Source organism: Lissotriton vulgaris, chromosome 2_2 (genome assembly GCF_964263255.1).
Source record: "Lissotriton vulgaris chromosome 2_2, aLisVul1.2, whole genome shotgun sequence".
In the NCBI taxonomy this organism is placed as follows: Eukaryota; Metazoa; Chordata; class Amphibia; order Caudata; family Salamandridae; genus Lissotriton; species Lissotriton vulgaris.
Genome location: NC_141688.1, coordinates 132810035 through 132829963, shown reverse-complemented (window position 1 = coordinate 132829963; position 19929 = coordinate 132810035). Strand labels below are relative to the sequence as shown.

The following is a 19929-nucleotide window of genomic DNA, read 5'->3' as shown; positions in this document are numbered from 1 at the left end:
CAAATGGCCGGTATTTTTTTCTTTTGGCAAAGTGGCACACCTATTCACAAGTTAAGAGAGCATATCTGTTGATACACCCTCATTAGCACGTGCCACTCTCTTACAAGATGTATGGGATTCTCTGGAACTTGCTTTATCTTTGCTATGTTTTTTGGAATTTATTATGAAAAGTAAAATACCTTAAGCAAGCAACCAAAACTCGGTCAGTGTGCCGTACAACAGATAGCACTCTTATGACGCGAGGTCTTAAGAGTCATCCCTCAATTGCTCCAACCACAAGGTGGCCGCAGCGTCTCGCGGTTGATTCGCTACACCGCCCGCGCGTAGTCTCCGAAGTGGTGTGCGCGCGCTCTGCTCCCAACGGGCGCATGCGCACAGCCCTCTCTCCACAGCCGAGCAGCGCGCATGCGTTAGGGAGCTGCACAGCTGCGGGACTGGAGCGCTAACGGGAGGGAGACACTTGGACGGAGACGGGGGGCGCCCGGGGTCTGAGACGTGGGTGACGGTAAGTACCTGGCACATGCTCTGGGCATACAACCTGCACAACCCTGACCACACAGCCTGGTAACTGCCCGTGATTCTGTGCCCACGCCTTTTACACTAGCCATCAGCCTGCCCACTGACCATAAGCCCTGACACACGCCCTGCCACTGAATCCGTGCACGCTCTGCCCGTGCACACACCCCTTGCACAACGAGCTCTTGCTGGCTGCTCGGTGTGCGAGGCTGTGGGAGGGCAGCCGTCACACTGTGATTGTGCACAAGCAGTCTGCTCATTCATCCCGAGCCTGTGCACGCTGAGTACGAGCCAGTCCTGTGAACCACCACTATACTCCCGTTTACACATGTGCACGTTGACCCCTTCCATGCAAACTGAGCGTGTGCTCGCGCCACCCTCTTCTCACAACCTTCAAGCTGAGGAACTGCATAAATCCTACATAAGGACTCTTTGCTCCCGCCTGCAAAATGTCCCTGAGGATGCAGACACAGGCACAACCTTTAAACACAGCCACAGCCATTAAACTGATCCGACGCGGGTTTTATGAGCTATGCAGAGCCAGTGCACTCAGAATGCTGACCCTGCTGCCCACAAACTGCACACCAATATCTCAGGATAAATCTCTGCTAAATCTGTGCACGCGGACACCCGATACTCGCATAATCATCCATTGCCCACAGATCCCCTATACAACCACATGCAGACGTGTGCCAAATGCACGTGCATCAACTGCTCACTCGCAGCACGTGTATGCACGCACTCCTCTACCTTCTCTCTCACTCTCACGCGCACATACACACCAGGCACTTTATCAGACTCTTTTCACTCAAACACTTGACACACACTGTGCATGACATCATCTAACACATAGACGAGGAATACGTCCTGTCTGGGACCTCTACGTACGTACCTCACGTCATGACTGCGAGCCGGAAACGCCCATCGTCAAACGGTCATCCTGTGTACATGTTGTCATGTATTAGCAGAAGCTCTGACGTTACTGTCATTAAGTGACGCTCTGCTTGCAGTGTCTTCATGCATTTTTGCCTGGTATAGGCATGTGCATTACAAGCTGCTGGTACCTTTTTGCGAAATTGCCCTGTTGTACACTACATAGACAAGTACTCAGCCCAGACGTTCCAGGTGAAAAGATTCAGTATGCTACAGTGAGCGACTATACTCGTGCCTCCGTAATAGTCAGTGATGCACTACTTATGCTATCCATACACCAGCCCAATGTAAAGTCGCCCCTTGAATACGTTCCACTGTTTACATGTGCCCTATGTGCAGGCGGTAACTTCATAAGCACGTGCCCCATGTATCCACAGTCACCATGTACATTGATCTGTGCCCATTAACTCAGTTATGTACGTGTTCACTTTGCGCTATGTAGAGACTAGCTTTGTGTGCAAAGGTTTTATGTAGCTAGTGACAAATTGTATTCTATTGCAAAATGTATATAGAGCTTATTACCCCTATGTGGGGCGCTGAAGAGCTTGCCCAAATGCATGGCAGGCAACACAGTAAAGGGTGTGTGGTTGGAATTGTGTTGCCTTTGTTTTGATCCTTTGTGGGAAGTGATCTCATGTCGTGCATGGTCACCACCAAGATGCGGTTATTTTTTTATCGGACAAAGCGCTTAGCAGTACAAGATAAAGATGTGTGACATAGCTATGCAGTTAATGGTTATCAAAAAGTTGACAGCATTTAAAAGCTCGCAGGTCTCTTTGTTTTTCTTATGATCATAGTTGTTTACTTTACTGCGTTGTCCATTTTGAGATAATTATTTAAAATTCTGGCGTAGGTTAGAGGGAGAGATCTACTGCATGTACTGTGTTGTTAATAACATAGCATATCTAATTATCTTTGTGAGACGTCAAGAAGCGGTCATAGTATGTAGCTTGTTGGGACCCGCAGTGGTGGACTAAATTAAAGTCAACCGTTGGCGAGTTGCACTGGGAAGATCCCTTCAGTTATTCTACGCCTGTTCCCATGTGATGGGTAAATTGTTCTTGTGGGTTGGTACAGTTCTGGATGGTGGACTTGACCTGTAGCAGTTTTATCTTATGTGACCGTAAGAGTGTCAAGCAGTATAAAGGAATTAATCGACCGTTATGAAAAACCACTGACTAATCTATATCTATCTATCTATATCTATCTATATCTTCTATCTATATCTATATCTATCTATACTACTATTATAAAGAGAGAGCTGAAACCTTTGAGGCGGGTAAACTCAAGAAGTACAGCACCAATCACAACACCCAATACAGCATTGGAAAGGGGAGTTGTAGCAGATGGACATAGGCTATACAGGTGGCCACCATATACATTAGAAATGTCAAAGAACCTTAGGGGTAAAGTAGTCCCTTGTAGGCGTGGGCGTGCCGGGGGCGTGTTCGTGTCAAACTACACACATTTTACTTTGTACCCGTAACCGTTGTCAGAGGGGCATAGGTGTGTCAAACTACACACTCAGAGGGGTGTGGGTGTGTCATGGGCATGGTCGTAGCCGTGTCAAAGTACACACATACTTTGTGAGAGGGGCCTACCACAACAGCGTTCTCAGAGGGGCGTGCCACAAATTTTATAACAAAAAAATGGCCGCGTCATTCAGTAGCGTGCTTTTCCATTCACAAGTTATAATCACTTCTCACACGTCCGTGTAGAAGACACAAGGTGCGCCGCATTCACGCACATTGCCATTCAGGCGGCGTTAATAACATATGTTGCGAAGCAACCTTTGTGGGCATAAGCGTTACCGATCTCAACAGGGGATAAACGCAGGCGTCTCAGAATGCACACGCCCACACTTCTCAGAATGCACACGCCCACACACAACGCTGAACAGCACGCACACCTCACGACGTGCAACGCTAATCTCACTGTGATGAGATTAGCGTTCGTGCACATCGTGAGGTGTGCTAGCCCTTCAGCGTTGTTGTGTGTGGGCGTGTGCATTCTAAGACACCTGCTGCATTGGAAAGCGGTGGGGTAGCGTTCTGTAAGGTTTGCCATCCTTCAGGTAAATCTTTTTTAAACCCGGACAACGTCGGGACGGGCAGCTAGTGTATTGATATAGTGCTTGCTACTTCATATGAGATGTTGAAATGCTTTATGCTAGGCAGTACGCTGTTCCTGAACCCAAGGTTAGCAGCAACTGTTTATTTTGACCGAAATTTGTATAGCGCTTCATTGCCTTTAGTATGGTCTCGCAGCACTGTATGGCTTGGGTACATTCATTCCCTGATTACTCAAGGATTCCTACAAAGAATGGGGGCAGTTTTCTGTTTAGGTAGTATTAGCTTCAACGTGGTTGTGGTTGTGGTTAATAGTTTGTGTGTATATTTGTAAGCTTGTTAGGGGCTTTTATTAACCAGTACTGGTATATACCATTTGAGGAATTTCCATTTGCGTTGCCCAGCTGAAATCATGTGCATGAGTTAACTGAGGCTTTATGGTTTGTTAGTGCCCACAGTGCACCTTTGAACTGGACTAGCAGAAGGGTGTTGGGAGCCTGTTGTGTTAGTGTGTTATTTGTTGCCTTGCACAGGTACATTGTGGATTGTTTATGAAATGTTGAATGATGTTTTGAGGTCGGAAAGGTCCAACATTATGACGCCTATGCATATGGGCTATCATTTGACTCTGTGTGTGAGACACTTGTTGAAATAGTGACTGTTTACTTGTGCCACATATAGACACCTAACTGTCCTTGTATTCACATGTATCTTGTAAAGATAGACACCTGGCGTGCCACAACCTGTGTGGAGACTCATCCTGATCCTGTGTAGGGACAGGGAGTGTGTGCCTGGGATCCTCGTGGAGACCTGACTCTGTGTGTTTGCTTTCCCTTTGTGGGAACATTGAAAATGTGCTTGCTCAAAGTGCAGATAAGGACCCCATGCACACACAGTCCATGTAAGGTGACTGAGTAGTGTGTACATATGTCCCACATAAACTCTCATCTCATGATCACCCATTTTCGGTGCACATCTGAGTGAGCTTCATCAGTGCAATTTACTGTGAGCAGCGCTAGGCTTCAAATATTTACTTATCCGTATTGGCCATGCCATCTCTCTGTGCATGTAGTATACACCCACCCTCTCCAACGTGGTGGAGATGGAAATATCCAACTTGTTGCACGAGTGCAGGGAGGTTTGCATGCTTCCCCAGTGAAAACCCGTCCCAATGTGATGCATCTCAGTTCACCCTCCGAAATACTACTGAGCCAAACAAAGGTCCTATATGGAGCAAGGTATATAGTACATCATACATGATTCAATCCAATATATTTATTAAGAATTTGGATCTCTAAAGAGGTCAACTTAAAACGTACATAGGAAATCACACCATAAACCCAGCAGCCTTAAAAACAATACTTCAGAAAATATTCCTCGTAAAAAGACGTAACGTTTCCAAAATCATCTCTAGGATATCATTCAAACATCAAATAGATTAACTTTAAAAAGCAATATCATCTAATAACATTTTGTAAAATATAAAGCTTCATGAATCAACAATAATACCAAATCATTAAGTAAAGTGCATCTTATAGCAGCAAAAGAGTGGCAGCAATCGAACAATCACCTCCTATTCTAGAACAATAAAGAATCGGGTCCTGTTGAGTATGAATACAATTTATCTAAGGTACACCAAGAAGCAGTAGAGATATTTCCCTTAAAACTTTTTTTTAATAAGAAAAGGAACCTAGTTAGTGCAGACAACCGAGAATTAGCAACCAACATATATTTATAGTTTTCCACCAATAAAAATAATTATACACATACATAAGCAAGTAAATAAAATAGCCAACAATAGTCGGGGTCTAATAAACCATTTAAAATATATTCATAAACTCCCTAAAACAGTTACAAAGTTTAGTGCATAATATTTCATTTTTTGGACAGATCAAAAATGCTCTAGCTAATGTAACATTTTTAATGCCATTCGGGATAAACATTGGCCGTAGACACCTAAATCGAAATGTAATCAGAGCAGGACATACAAACAAAACATGATCAAGATTCTAAATAGCCTGATTACTAAAGTTAAAACATTTTTCACCTTCCCTATTGGGTGACCAATTTCATCATTTACGGGTAAGAGGTTCATACGGTAGAGAATAATACATCTCCGAATACTGTTAAGTTCCACAATAGATATTTTTGTGATACTCTCGGGGAACCACACTTAACTATTGTTTCCATTCTGGCTCTCATTCTGCAAATCCTAATAGCTCTCTGATAGCTAATTAGGCCTCTAGAAAACGTTAGAAAGGATTGTAATTCTATAGAAGATGGAGATAACACAAAATCTTCTTTCACATTAAAATGTTTGAATGCCTGAATGAAATCGCTACAGAAGGTGTATTTATACATTTGTCCAACAAAAATGTCCTCTTGGATAAAACTCTTAAAAGAAGGAGGTTCACTATTCTTTAGTTGGTATCCCCAGCGAATTACCCTAGCTAGTCCTTGTGAAAAGAAGCTTACCAAGCCAAAATCTAGCCTAATAGCGGCTATTGGAACCAATGTATTAAAATTACATATTTTACGAAAAATTTGGCCTTCGATCTTGTCCAAAAAGCTCCATTCACTTACTAGTATAGTTTCAATTGCATATAACAGGGTAGGGGGAATTTTGGTTTTAAAAACAAAAATAAAATGTGAGAAATGTCTTCGACCCATCGTACTATAGAATAGTCATACGCCATTTGCATGCGACGTTGCTTTAAAGGAGCTGTGATCAATATGGGCTTTAATCCTCATGCTACTTGAAATGACTTTCCCCAGATAAAGGAAGGATCTACAATCACCAGTTTTTCAGAACCAATTCTCCAATTAAAATCACACAATTTTCAGTTTTTTCCTTGTTTTAAAACTAAGACCTTACTTTTAGAGACTTTTTTTTTTTCAGAAATTGTGCAGACGAATAATTCTGTAGACGTGACAATTTTTTGTTCAAGCCTATAGGGGTCAGGTCCAAATTTACAATATCATCTGCATACATCAGACAAGAAAAGGAGCGGCCATCTATCTTTGGCGCGTCTCCTTCCGTTAAGAAAAAACAATCTGGTACATCACTTGCATATAAAGAGAACAGTAGAGGTGCTAATAGGCAACCTTGCTTCAGTCCGTTTTCCGTAGTAATAACTGAAGAAAGGCCCTGAGTTCCCCCCCCCATTAGAACCCGACACCATGTTTGGGAGTTTAAGGTAATAACTAAGGATAGCAAAATTGGAGGCATCCCCATTTTATATAACTTTTTCCAGAGAAGTGGCCGATCTACTTTATCAAACGCAGTGGAAAAGTCTATACATGCTACATAGACATTTGTTTTGCGAAAGACCGTACATTTCTCTTCCATTAATTTCAACATGCAGATGTTATCCAAAGATTAATGATTTTTCCTAAACCCTGCTTGCTCAGTGGGGAGGATTTGCTCCTCTACTAACCAATCAGTAAGTTTCTTGGGAATACTGCGGGCGAAGGTTTTCTCTACTGCGTCTAAAAAGGCTATTTGCCAGTAGTTACCAGGAAGATGTCTTTCGCCCTTTTTGTGCAGCGGAATTAGGATACTACCAGACCATGACTTGGGGGTCTGCCCACATCAATGGCAGTGTTCAAACAAGGGAGTAAGGTATGTTGCCCGTAATACAGACTCTTTTTATAATGAAATTGGGGATTTAATCTGGGCCTATTGCCCCCGAAGCTCTCGTTTTTTAAATCAATCTATCGATTTCTTCCTTAGTGGGCGGATAGATTGAAGTTTCTGAGGAGGTCATTCGAGGCAAGGAGGTCATTCGAGGCAAGTCGGGCAAGAGGGAGTTTAAATTCGCAGAATAAAGTTCTATTTAGTAGGATTTCCTTTCTTCTTCATTTATTGGAGTAGGAATAGATTTAATTCTAGTACCACAACTTTCCGCAATTAATTGCTAGTATCGTTTTGAATTATTTTTGGCTGCAGCTTCTTTTAATTGTACCCAATCATAATCCATCATACATGAAAAGGAGGAGGTAACCACTGACTAGCTTCCATACTGTGTGCCTTCGTAATGAGAGGTGTGTCAACGTTCTAGTTTTTAGCCCCTCTCTGAAACATTTGACCATCAGGCTTGTCTTTAATCTGCATTTTGAGTCATAGATGTGACCCCCGGTTGGGCCTCCAACTCTCACTCCATTTGCATATTTAGATTTTAAAGTTTGCACACCAAAAGGGTATTTTCTGTTGTATATATCAGCCTATATAAAAATACCTACACATTGCACATACTTGACAAGGTGTGAGTGCTGTTTATGTATCTTGGTTCTGAACTGTTAGTAAATATTTAATTTATACATCAAAAACTGTTGACCCGTGGCAAGGTTGTATCCAGCACAAACACATGGAAAGATCCACCCGTGTTATATGTAGCAGTGAACAAATATGTGCAAGAATGTTGCCCACGCCATGTGCTTGGTGAGTTGTGCACTCGTTGTCCAGGCCTTGCTCTCGCTTGAAAAGTGTGTGTGAGTATGAAGAGAGATGCTCTTCTATTTCCATCCAACACACAATGTGTGGGACAGACTGAGATCAAGAAGAACATCTATGAAAGATGCCCCTTTGTTCTTAGTCTAAACCCCCTCTTGGTGGAATAGGTTGAACTGGTGGATGCCTCTGGGGCCACCTTTGATCAGGCAGTGTGTTTTGGATATTGGCAGACACTTCTTTAAATGTGTTAATTTATTGGTAAAAATGAATGCACCAGTAAAATAACTGTTCAGTTTTCACCACATGGTTGTGATGTGTTCCTGCTCTATGTGCTCATAGAGCAGTGCACCTTTGCAGATGGCATGATGTTGTGGGAAACGTCCATCTGTGAATAAGTGTCTTTTGTGCAGGCTCAGTGCTGTGTCTGATATGAAATGTCAGAGAAATGATTTAAGAGCGATTAACTGCTTTTATCAAACCTGTCACTGAATGATAGAATACCAAGTGAATCCATTAATCTGATGTGTATACATTGAGTGTTTGCCCTTTCTGTATACTGAAGTACAGGCTTATGCTCAGAAGTTGGTTTTCCTGATGATGACCCCATAAAGTATTCTGGGCTGAAACACTGTCGACACAATAGGCAATTAGATCGGATATTCATGGTCTAAGACTAAGTAGACAGATGTTTTGGATGCTTACATTTGATTTCGTTCCTACTCACGAACTGATCTTTTGGCGGCCTTTGAACTCGTTACATTTTGCATGCACACCTGTTTTAATGTATACCATTTCTTTACTATGTAGGCTCAAGATCCAAGCACTTTACTATGCATAATATCGAAAAATAATGTCAATTGAAATATATATCAATTGTTATTCCTCATTCCTGTTTCTTCATGGATTGTATTTCCTAATGGGTACATTGTTTGTCTACTTACAACAAAAGTGCAACTAGATTTGACTGCAAATATACAGCCAGCCATGCATGTACGTATGTGTGTATGTACATATATATATATATACACAGAGAGAGAATATATGGGATTTATTTCATTTTCTGAAAAGTTGCATCTCTTTCATATGTTTTGTTTGAAAAAGGTTATCCATCACCAAGTCAGTCTGAGAAAAATGTTTTAATGTTTTTGTATGGCAAGTTGTGATATTTTTTTTTGCCATTAAAACAAGTGCACGTATGAACTGAATTGCCTTCATAATCTGTTTGTTTATTCACTAAATATTGCCTGCAACTTGGACAGTAGTTTTGATAAGTGTTGCACTTAATTTTAATTGCAGAAGGCATTATGCGTGTTTGTTATTTCTTATCGGTGTGGTAGGAGAGATGCCTCGTGCCGAGGGCTTTTATCAAGAACATGCAAACTCTTGTTTTGTGAATAAAGACTTCACGTGGCTTAGGACTGGACTGGCATTCTCTGCTTTGTCTGGTTTCCTTGGTAATCTCTTCTGTGGTGAATATCGGCAGATGGAGAATTCTCACATCTTGAGATGCAAACTGGCCAAGGACATTAAAGAACATGTGTTACTTGACTGTATGTATTGCATTGCTCTTGCACGTTTGTAAATCAGTCGTTGTAATTGGTTTTATAGCACTAATGTGCGTCTAGTACTCGCTGGTATTATCACAGCTGCAGCACCACATGCACTGCACTGTTCATCTACTGTTGATGTGAGGTCTTGCTTTGTGTCTGTGGGACGGACTGGGTGATTGTCCGGTGATGAGCATGTTTAAGGTCAGCACACAGTGGCATTGTAGCATTCCCCATCTCTCGCCAGGTTATTGACACACCCTGCCCTGTTTAGACAGTAGTTGCCCGTTCTCATGGATACCACTTTTCTGATAGAGATGTAACAGTGGTGCTACTTCCCTCCTACTCTAGCCTGCTCTCCAATCGTCCGCAACTTCTATTCTGTAAAGGTTCGCTCCTCGGTTTTTCCAGTGGTCTTGCAAATCTCCTGCAACGCCCCCAAGTGATCCAGTTTGAGGCTGCGCGCGGTGCCGGGGAGTGTCGTATTGTTATAGCCCGATGCAGTACATCTGTGACCCCCCTATGCTCTTCCATGAACAATGGGCTTCCTGTGAAGGGTTCACGGGGAGGGCCTGTAACCGGAACCGAAGTGCTGGCTCAGCACTTTCTGAGCCCTGCGCGAGGCCAGGCTTGGCTCAGATGCGCAACTTGACTGTCATTGTCGAATCTCGCGGTACCGTGGGATTGCCCGAGTGGGAGGGCGTGTGCAGTGAAGCCTCTTACTGTGCGCTTTACACCTTCTTGGTGCATAAAAGTATTTTCTTGGTTCTCCCCCCTCTTAGTTGTGTGTAGACACAGGATGTATGACATTATAACGCATGCTTTTACAACGCATGCTGTTACAACGCAGGTTTTACTACGCATACCTTTACAACGCATTACACTTTGGGGTGCTTGATAGTGAATAGTTTAATTTACTATTCCAACTCCAGGTACTGTTTATCTTTTCATTATCTTTTGTTATAAAGAAGGGAAGCAAACTCTCTCCTATTTGCCCTTTATGCCAGAACCTAATTCTTTATATTTTTTATATATATATATATATATATTCAGAAGAAAAACAAAGGGACTTTTTTTGTTGGGTTCAGATTTTATACGCACAAAACCATTGAAATTAAATAGTTCTGATTATCTCAAGACATTATAAATCGTTCCCTAAGGTAAACTATAACTCGTGCCACTGCCATGCACACATTTGTTATAAATGTATTGGAAATGTTGCAGTTATATTATGAATGATGTCATAGAAGATGTCACTACTGATGAAATATGTGGGGTAAGTAGCAGTGCATGGTGAGGGCGCGAGTTATTGTTCTTAGGGTATGAGTTATAGATTCTTGAGCTAAGTTTAGTATATTGTTGAATATCTATGGTTTGTTGGGTAAAAATCTGAACACAAACATTAACGTCCCTGTAACCTTTAGATTTTTTGTGAATTTCTAAGGTTTTTAAATTCTATTTCCTAACTATAACATCCCTGTAACCCTTGCTTTTTAATTTCTATTTAAAAAAATAAAATAAACTTTAAGTAATATTTAATTACTGTACGTTAATCTAACCCCAGCAGGTCCTGTGGCCAGTCCCCCCGTATGCACCCAACCCTGTGCCATGCACGGCCTTCGTCTGTGCACTGCAGGATTTGGCATTAGAGCCTGGTCTGTGGCCAATACCCTGTGGGCATACTACCCGGCGGGGGTTGGCCTTTGGACGTGCGTGGCTGGTTGGCTGCAGCCAACACTCCTTAGGCACCCAACTCTGCAATACACATAGCCTTTGACAGTGCATGCAGGGATTTGCCCTTTGGTCGTGCGTGGCGGGGGTCGACCTCTGGGACTGGCATGTGGCCAGGCCCTGCAACCGAACTGCATACATAGGCATATAACCCTGTGTCACGTAACCTCCCCGCAGGCACCAAGCCCCGCTCCATGCATGGAGGTTGGTTGCCTGCAAAGCCTGGAGGGGACCCTCCCCTCCCGCTGGCATGAACGACCTACAGGCCTTGCATGGCATTTGCCCGTGTTTTGCTGGGGTCATCCGAAGAGACTCGCCCCAGCCCCACATATGCTGGCAACCCGGGAGCCAACCCCTCTACCTGGGCCAATTACGGCCCGTGGACCCCATCCTCTGGGGCCCAGCCAATTAATGAAAGAGGAGGGGGCCATGCGGGTCCTCTCCCCAGGCAGATTTTGGCCCAGGGAACCCCATACCCCAGTGCCCGGCCAATTACTGCAATGGCAGGGGGGCCCGCGGCTCCACTACCTGGGCTGACTTTGGTTCCAGGGACCCCATCCCCTGGGGCCCGGCCAATTAGTAAAAGGGGAGAGGGCCACACAGCCCACCTCCCCGGACTGATTTTGGCACCGGGGACCCCATTCTCCAGGGCACAGCAACTTCATGGTGGGTACCCTGGCCCCACCCGGGGCACCAAATGTGTGCTGTTGCGAGCCACTGAGGGTACCTGAATACGCAGGAGCAGCAAAAAAAGCTGCACCTCGCATAGAGCAGTGTTTTTATCTGTTTGCCTGCCTTTGTGACAGCGGGCATGGGCAACAAACTGAATCATTGTTGCACTTTTTAAAAATTAAATTGAATAGAAATTTACTGCGCTAAAAATCGCTGTGACAATGGCCCGACTCACTTCCTGGTAGACACGCCGCTGAGCGCCAATCAGATACGAGGGGGAGGAGGCAAAGCTGACTACGGCTACTTATGCCGGTAGCAGCGCGGGAGCGATTACTCTGGGAAAGATGCCGCTGCTTGTGATAACCGCTACTGACGCTTTTTCTGTTTTTAAAAATACTTTGATTTCTGCTTACAAACTGAATCATTGTTGTACTTTTAAAAAATTGAATTAAATGAATATTTACTGCGCTAAAAATCACTGTGACACTGGCCCGACTCACTTCCTGGTAGACACGGCGCTGAGTGCCAATCAGAGAAGAGGGGGAGGAGCCAAGGCTGACTACGGCTACTAATGCCGGTAGCAGCGCGGGAGCGCTGGCGGCGCGCCGATGGCGCCCCAAAGGCAAACCTGTCTGTACCCGCCCGTGGCTAACCGGGGCAAGGGGCAAGTCACTATTTATTTATTTATAACGTTTTATATAGCGCGAACAAGATCCCAAAGGATATCAGATATCCAAATCACAAGCTACTCTGCGACCAAACTAAAAATGCTCCACTCTAACAAGCTAGCAGTCAACTATATCACTCATACTAGGGTAAGCAGGATCGGGATAATGGAAAAAAGACACTCCTTTCCTGAATTCTGTCACCCTACACACCCTACTAAAGGCACTGATCCTCAGGTCATAAACAAGGAAAAGGGGAGGGGTCTTAAAACGCATTTTCCCTATGCATTTTCTTATAGGGATTTTGAACATGATTATGGCCCAAACTGCTGAACGGAATTGCACCAAATTTGGTCCAGAAAGCGTGCTTTATGTGATTTGGTGTAAATCTGTTCAGTAGTCTTAGAGATACTAAAGGTAAAAAAATATAGATATATAGGGATGTGGATCCTCTGCGCACTTAGTGCGGGTCAATCCGTGGATCTTCGCTCCAAAGAAAGAATCTGATTGTCTGGCTGCAACCTGACCAAGAAGTTACAGCCGCCATTTTCCTTTATTGGGAAACAGTCCTAGGGGCTGAAGTTTCATCTGTAATGTTCATGAAGGGTGTCATGGTAGAAAATGCACCCTGACCCCATCGGTGTGTTGAAGGGGTCTTAGAGGGACCGATAAAGACCAATAAATTGCCTTATTACATTTTTTTCTCAATGCACGGGAATCCGCAGATACCCCGTGGTGCTCAGCCCGACCTCTGTCCCCTATGGAACCACTAATCCTGACTCAGCTCATCATAGGCCCGCACCCTTTCTCCACCAATGTACAAACGCTCCTCCTGGTGCCCTTCTGGTTGAGGGATGAAGTCCCCTTGTATGCTCCGGGTTCATGGAGGCCAAGAACCCCTCCTGTTACCTACAGTACGTTCCTTATGGCAGGATTGTTGAGAGCTGGTCGTAGGCCCCGGCCTTTTCTCCACCACCCTGCAAACGCGCCTCCTGGTGGACTACTGGTTGGGGGATGAGGTTCCCTTGGATGCTGAGAGTCCTTGGGTGCCAAGAACCTCTCCTGTTACCGCCAGTATGTCCCACAGATTGGGTTGCTGAGAGCTCGTCGGAGGCCCCACCTCCTTAATCCACCACTCTGCAAACGTGCCTCCTGGGGCACTACTTGTGGGGGGATGAAGTCCTCTTGGATGTGGATGGTCCTTGGGGGTCAATAACCCTTCCTTTTAACACCAGTAAGTCCCACGCAGGGGGATTGCTGAGAGGTCGTCGGAGGCCTGCCACTTTGTCTAGCACTGTGCAAATACGCATACTGGCATACTACTGGCAGTGTATAGCGGGGGCATAAGTTATAGTTGGCTCAAGTAAATATAACTGCTGAATTTCAGTAGTTTTGTATGTGTGAAATCTTAGCCTAACTAATGCCCTTGCAACCTTTGATTTTTCTGTGAATATTCATACCCACATACATGCATACGTACATATACACATACAGACACTTCCAGGCATATAATTGTTGTATAAACCTTGAGCTGCAACATTCCAATGTTTGTTTTCAAGTTTCTCCATTTTTTAAATTTAGAACCCTCTACCGGTAGTGGGGAGTGGAATGTTCTAATAGCCTTATAACCCTTCATCCTCGGCTATACCAGTTGTTAAAGGCCCACTCTCTCGTTATAGGCCCTCAACTACAGTCTGCATATATAACTCGGCGGCTTTAGGACCTTTAACAACGGGTATAGCCCTCGACAGCGATCAATTATATATATATATATATATATATATATATATATATATATATATATATATATATATATATATATATATATATAGATAGATAGATATATGTATGTGTTTCTTGATTTTATTACATTACATTTCTGGATCCTGATGTAAATAATTAATTTACTCTCTTAATTTCTATGCAGGTAAGTACTTAATCAATAATAACTCAATCGAAATGAAGGAAAACAGAGTCCGTGGTGTAAGAGTTTCTAAGGGTTTTATTCCTCATAAAGGAATCAGGATATCATGTTCTGACCACCACACAGGGTGTCAGAAGGGATAGATGAGCGCGCTAACGTTTATTGACAATACATAGCTTATATACTTGATTTACATCATAATGTTCAATGTAAGAGGCGTAACAGCTGAGAGAAGACAAGATAACAGTATACACGTGGTGCTAGTACATCATCAAGAGGCGTAAACTAGGCGTAACTAGGCGTGTGTGCTAGAAACGTCACTGATAGGTGACGCAAGTGGGTGGCACCAAGGGGTGGTGCTAACAGAATGTTGCAATGTCAGCAGAAATCGGAAGCTTGGATGCGCGCGCAGCTGCATGACGTGTGATAGACGGGGTGCAGGGGACTTGACATTTACACTGACGGAAAGAGACAGAAGTCTGGCATGTCAGATCAACTTGTGCTTCTATCATATCTGATATCTGATGTTTTAGGAACTAAGCTATCTGGGCAGAAAGGTCTCTAGAGCAGAAGCTATTCTATACTTGCTGTGAGTGCGTGTATAAGCGCCTGAGTGTCTGTATGAGAAGCATGGGGGCATGGGGCCTTCCATGGAAGCATGGCAACAGAGGCTATGAATTACTTGCATAAAGACAGGTCGGCCCTTTAGCCCTGTAGCTGAGGAAGGATGTTTACTGAAGCTAGCAGGCTGGAATGTATCTTCGGGGAGGAAAACAGATAACTCGAAGGTTATAGTCAATCTTGGCAGGCAGCAGGCTGAGCTGAGCACGGAGGGCCGCGCTAGAAGTAAGTCAGAGTTCACGGGTACGGGGGCTGCTTGGGCAGAGGCCCTCGCAGTCAGAAGCCAGAAAAGAGGCTCGATGGCAGAGATTCAGGGCCTACTTTCAGCCAGGCTGAAAAACGTAGGAGTATACTTCAAAAAGACGTTGGCATAGCATACTTAGGAACGGACCATCAAACCCATTCATGGTGGGTCTGAAAGAGGACAAGTTAACGTTGGACGCAAATGTATTTGCGTCTTCATAGCTGGTACAGGAGGGAAGTTACATGCACTTTTAACTCGTACATGGAGTCGGTGGGGTACTCGCTAGGGAACACAACATGACCATAAAATTTATATTACCTCATTCCCTCCTTGTTCCCTACGGACCCTTCATGATATATCGATCCTCATAAATCGATCGGTTTGTTCTTGTAACATTATATGTTCGTCTTTCTTTCTTTGACTGTTTGAGAGGCAACTGGAATGCTCAATGCAGGATGTGGCACACAGTCCACATATCGCTGGCCCACACTGCAGGCATAGGCAACAACTGAATACTATAACAAGACCAATGCCTAGGAAGGATAAGATCTTCCATCCCCAAGCTGTTAACGTAGTCCAGAACCAACCGGACCAAGTCCAGGTGCCTGGATTCTGATGTATCTGATTTGCAATTTTATGTAAACGGGTGATAGCTTGATAGACAGATGGTGCATTTTGTGGAATGAAAACACAGCAACTTGACCCGATGACCTTACAGGCTCCACCTCTATCTGCCAAGATGACGTCAATCACAAGACGATTTTGAAGGACAACAGTCCGTATAGCAGACTGCTCCTCTGTTAGGTTACCTAGAGCGGAGGCAGTTTCGTTCACTACTGCTTCAAGTGTTCTCGTTAATCTGCGTATTAATTTACTGTTTTGGACAGGCCCTAGGAAGAAAAAGAATCCTTTATTGAAATCAGTGTACTGTTCCCATGCCGTTTCTGTGTAGTCGACAAGGGGAATATCTCTTTTGGGTCTATTCGGTGCTAGATTCGTATTTCTATGGTAATCAGGAGGAGCTAGGAAAACAGGTGGCAGAAGGAATGCAATGTAACAGGTACCGTCCCAATCTGGAGGCAAACGTATGTATGCGGTATGACCACAAACAAAATAGGAATGACTGGTAGCTTTAAAAGACGATTTACCATGGTCACTGAACTCGACCACAGTAGTGCATTTACTATGACCTAAGTGTACTGAACCTTTCTTGCTAACACATAATTCACCTGTGACTGGTAACACTAACATATGGGGCAAAACTGGAGCAGTTTCAGATTCAACAGTGAGGATCATAAGGCTAATTGTGTAATTACCTAATCCATATACTTCATTTTCTAGATCAGTTCCTATTCGAGTGGGAAGTCCCTCTTTATCAGGATAACAGACGTTGAGCAGGACTAAGTTCAAGTTTCCCCAAACCCAGCCCCCATCGAAAACAGCAATATCAGGATCTAAAGAGTTAATTATTTTAAACCATGCTCCACAAGAGCCATTGTGAGTGAATGGGTACGGAAAGAGAGGCAGAGCTCCCTTGTAATTCTGGTAGGGAGGGAGTCGGCCACATATCCAACAGTCTGTAGCATTACTTGTCTGATGGGAATGGTGTAACATACTAATGAATGTATTGTTGCGCAGCGCAAGTCTGTAAGAGAGTTCATGTGCAGGAAGTTCACTAAAAGTGTGTTCAGCAGAGGCATTGTAAGCAGATTGTTTACGCCTGAAAATAGGCCAGTACATAGGAAGCAGAATGCTGGCAATAATAATTAGAATACTCAGAATAAACATGATTATTAGTGTCACTATGCAGTGACTACGGAGTGATTTGCAATATGTTCTTCTCTTTTCCTCTCTCTCTCTAACTCGATCTAGGGGATACATGTCAGAAACTATTTAACCGATTCACCTAGGGGAGGACTTAAACAATTAAACTGTCTGACTTGCTAGATCGAAGCTTCATACGGTAAAGTTCTTGAGGAGTCTTTTCTCTTTTAGGCACAGTAACGTCTTGTGCTTCAACACAGTCTTTGGTGGGGGTGGACGAGTCAGAGTCCTGTTTCAGTCCGTTTTTTAGTTCATTGCATAGCTTGATGTGACTCGTGTGGACCCACCCCTTTCTCCCCTCGATTTTCACGGCGGTCCTGGTGGTAAGCAGAACGGTCTTCGGAGACTTCCAGCGGGGCTCCAGCGGACTTTTCCGGTCGAAGTTCCTGACGAGTACCAGGTCCCCTGGACGGACCTCATGCGCCTTTACATCGGTGTTGTCAGGGAAGGCTGCGGCAACCTGTGAACGACATGATTGGAGTGCAGACATCAAGGAGGCAAGGTAATCTGTCAACATGTTACAATCAACATCAGTGATCTTTTTCGGAACGGGCGTCCCCCACATATTCGGCGGTCTGCCAAAGACCACTTCGTACGGGGATAGCCCTGATCTTGAGTGGGCGACCATTCTCATGTAGAATAGTGCCACGGGCAGGGCGACTATCCAGTCGACCCCTTTTTCCTGACAGATCTTGGCAAGACGGATTTTTAGTGTCTGATTATGCCTTTCTACAAGGCCAGCTGCTTCGGGATGTCGGACACAGTGGAACCTCCACTGATATCCTAGCAAGAGGGAAACTTGTTTCATCAACTCGGACGAGAACGGCTGTCCGTTATCTGAGTACACGACACGGGGCAAACCGTACCGTGGGAAGAATTCACGAACCAACTGTCTGGCTGTGGTCGGAGCAGTGTAGTCTGGGACTGGGTATGCTTCGGTCCAGCGGGACAGAGCACAAACGATTACAAGAACATACTTAAATCCTCTACAGCTATTCATCTGGATATAATCCATCTGGAGGACTTCAAAAGGGTGATCGGGAGGATGGAATCCACCTTGCTCAACAGGGACGCTTTTACCTGGATTGAACTGACAACAGATCATGCAAGTACGCACTTTCTGTTTTGCTGCTGCTCGTAAGTGTTTGTTGTACCAGAGATTCTGTAAACTGTCTAACATGGCTTTCTCTCCAAGATGGGCAGGACTATGTGCTGTATTTATCATGACTTGAACCATTGAGTCGGGGAGAAACCATATAGATTTTCCCTTCGTCACCCAACCTTGGTCTGTCTGAATCCCTCCTAGTTCAGTCCATTTCTTTATCTCCTCTGGAGTAGCATGTGTCTGGATGTCAATTACGTCTAGGGCGGGATCTCTAACTGTCATACACTGTGTTTGTACTATTGTCTTTGTCACATCAGTAGTCTGGGTGTGAGTCAATGCTGTATGTTTTGCTGTCTGGTCTGCCAGGTCGTTACCCTGGGAAACAGAATCTGTGACTTTGGTATGTGCCTTACACTTCATGACTGATATGCCCGAGGGCAAATGTATTGCTTCTAACAGTGCTTGAATGAGGGGGCCATGTTGTATCTTGGCCCCATGAGAAGTCAGAAAACCTCGTTCTTGCCAGAGGACTCCGAAGTCGTGTACAACTCCGAAGGCATAGCGGGAATCTGTGTATATGTTAACATTTCTGTTCTTGGCTAGAATACAAGCTCGGGTCAGAGCGATGAGCTCTGCTGCTTGAGCAGACAGGGTGTCAATACGATGTGTTTCTTTAATTTCAGTTTCAGTGGTCACGGCGTACGCGGCCACTACTTCTCCTGTACTTGTTCTCATGCATGAACCATCCACATAAAGTGTCAGGTCTGGATTTGTCAATGGGACATCTGTTAAGTCTCGTCTAGGCTTAGTTACTGCATTAATTATTTCTATACAATCATGCGGAGCTGGATCTGTCGTAACTGTAGGTAACAGTGTTGCTGGGTTCAGGATGCTGCAACGTCTGATTTCTATGTGTGGCTGGAATAGTGTTAATTCATAACCTGTCAGTCGTGCTATAGTTAAGTGTTGAGTCTGGGTTCTGTTTAACAAAACCTCTACAGAATGTGGTACTTGAACTGTTAACTGATGACCTAAAACAATTGAATCACTTTGTCTTATTGCTAACGCTGTTGCTGCTACTGACTTTAAGCACGCAGGGAGTGCTTGAGCTACTGAATCCAATGTACTAGAAAAATAAGCACAAGGCTTATGTGAACCTGCTTGGTCTTGAGTGAGGACAGACAACGCTGTACCATCACGTTCTGTAACAAAAAGTGTAAACGGTTTGTTGTAACATGGTGTCGCTAAAACTGGTGCTTGGCATAAAACTTTCTTTAATTCTTCAAAAGCTTGTGTGTGTTCCTGAGTCCAAGGGAGGACAGTCGAAGTTGCTGCCTCCTGTGTCGTTAACTGGATGAGTGGTTTAGCTAAAAATGCATACTGGGGAATCCATTGTCTGCAGTACGAGGTGAGGCCTATGAAGGCCCGCACTTCCTTTTGTGTCTTGGGTTGCGGCATGTTCACAATTAACTGAATGCGATCGGGAGTGAGCTGTCTCCCCACTTTGGACAGTAAGTGACCCAAGTACACAACTTGCTGAGCACAGAATTGTAGCTTCGAAGGAGACACCTTGTGTCCCTTGTCAGCCAGGAAATGTAAAACTGTCAGTGATGCTTTTTCACATT

General features: G+C 44.3%; 1 long non-coding RNA gene across 1 annotated transcript in view; it reads left to right on the top strand.

Moving 5' to 3' along the window:
• Nucleotides 1-390: 390 nt before the first annotated feature.
• The window catches only part of LOC147729152 (uncharacterized), a 552739-nt gene continuing 533200 nt past the window's right edge, over nt 391-19929 (top strand). Inside the window, exon 1 of the long non-coding RNA XR_015309185.1 lies at nt 391-505. This is a non-coding gene — a long non-coding RNA (uncharacterized LOC147729152). The remainder of the gene's footprint in view (nt 506-19929) is intronic.